This window comes from Pteropus vampyrus, unplaced genomic scaffold (assembly GCF_000151845.1).
Source record: "Pteropus vampyrus isolate Shadow unplaced genomic scaffold, Pvam_2.0 Scaffold1, whole genome shotgun sequence".
Classification (NCBI taxonomy): Eukaryota; Metazoa; Chordata; class Mammalia; order Chiroptera; family Pteropodidae; genus Pteropus; species Pteropus vampyrus.
In genome coordinates this window covers 27,204,712-27,206,264 of record NW_011888782.1, presented here as the reverse complement: position 1 = coordinate 27,206,264, position 1,553 = coordinate 27,204,712, and positions in this window count along the sequence as shown.

Sequence of the window (1,553 nt, the reverse complement as noted above, 5' to 3'; positions counted from 1 at the left end):
TTATAAAAAAAAAAAGAAGAAGAAAATTTAAAAGGGGAGGCATTCCAGACATGGGACCAACATGTACAAAAAAGCATGGAGACAGGGCCAGAAAGTAAGTCAGAGAATTAGCTTACTTTCGTGGAAAAGCAGGTGTCAAAAAGGCACACTAAGATTAGGACATGAAGAACTTCAAATGGCAAATGAAGGAATTGGGACTTTAGAGTCAATGAAGAGAAACTGATGGGAGCTGAACAGAAATGTAAGTGAGCAAAATGATGGCTTAACTGGTGGCAGCAAGCTGGATGGATTAAAAGTAGAAGAAATGAAAAGAATGACCTAGGATCCTATATTTTAAAACAGCTTTACTGAGCTATAATTCACATACCATACATTCATTCACTTAAAGTGTACAAGTCAATGTTTTTAGTATATTCACAGATTGTGCAACTATTATCACAATCTAACTTTAGGACATTTTTGCTGCCCCCCTAAAGAAATCTGTATCCATTAGCAATAAATCCTCAACCCTTCTACTACCTCCCCAGCCCTTAACAACCACTAATCTATTTAATGTCTCTACAGATTTGAATATTCTAGATATTTCATCAAATGGAATGATACAGTATATAGTCTTTTGTGACTAGCTTCTTTTACTCAGAATAGAATAATGTTTTCAAGGGTCATCCATGTTGTAGCATGTGTCAATACTTCATTTCTTTTTTGTTCCAAATACTTTACTATATGGATATATCACATTTTATTTATCTATTCATCCATTGATGAACATTTATGTTGATTCCACTATTGTGCTATGATAAATAATGCTGCTATAAACATTATTGTGCAACTTTCTGTAGACAAAGGACTAGAATTGCTGAATTATACAATAACTCTATATTTAACATTTGGGAGAAATGCCAAACTTTTTTCCAAAACAGCCACACCATTTTACATTCCTACCAGCATTTTATAAGGGTTTAATTTCTCCATATCCTTGTCAACACTTGTTACTATCTGTGTTTTGGAGTATAACCATTTCAGTACGTATGAAGTGGTAATCATTGCATTTCCCTAATAAGTAATAATGTTGAGAACCTTTCATGTTTATTGGCCATTTTTATATCTTCTTTGGAGAAATGTACATTAAGATCATCATGTTGTCTTTTTATTACTCAATTCTAAGTTATTTAGTTATCTATATGTTCTGGATAGAGATACTTTATCAACTATGTGATTTGCAAATATTTACTCTCATTCTTTCTATTTTCTTGGTGGCATCCTTTGAAGCACAAAATTTTAAATTGTAGTTAAGTTCAATTAATCTATTATTTCTTTTTTCATTTTTGCTTTAGGTATATACTCCAGGCATCTATGCCTACCTATGTTTTCTAAGAGTTTTATGGTTTTAGCTTTACATTTAGGTCAATGATCCATTTGCAGTGATTTTTGTTACATACGTGCTATAAAACAGGGATACAACTACATTATTTTGCATGTAGATATCCAGTTGTGCTAGCACAATTTGTTGAAAGATTTTTTTCCGTATAATCTAGGCATGTAATAATAAGGTC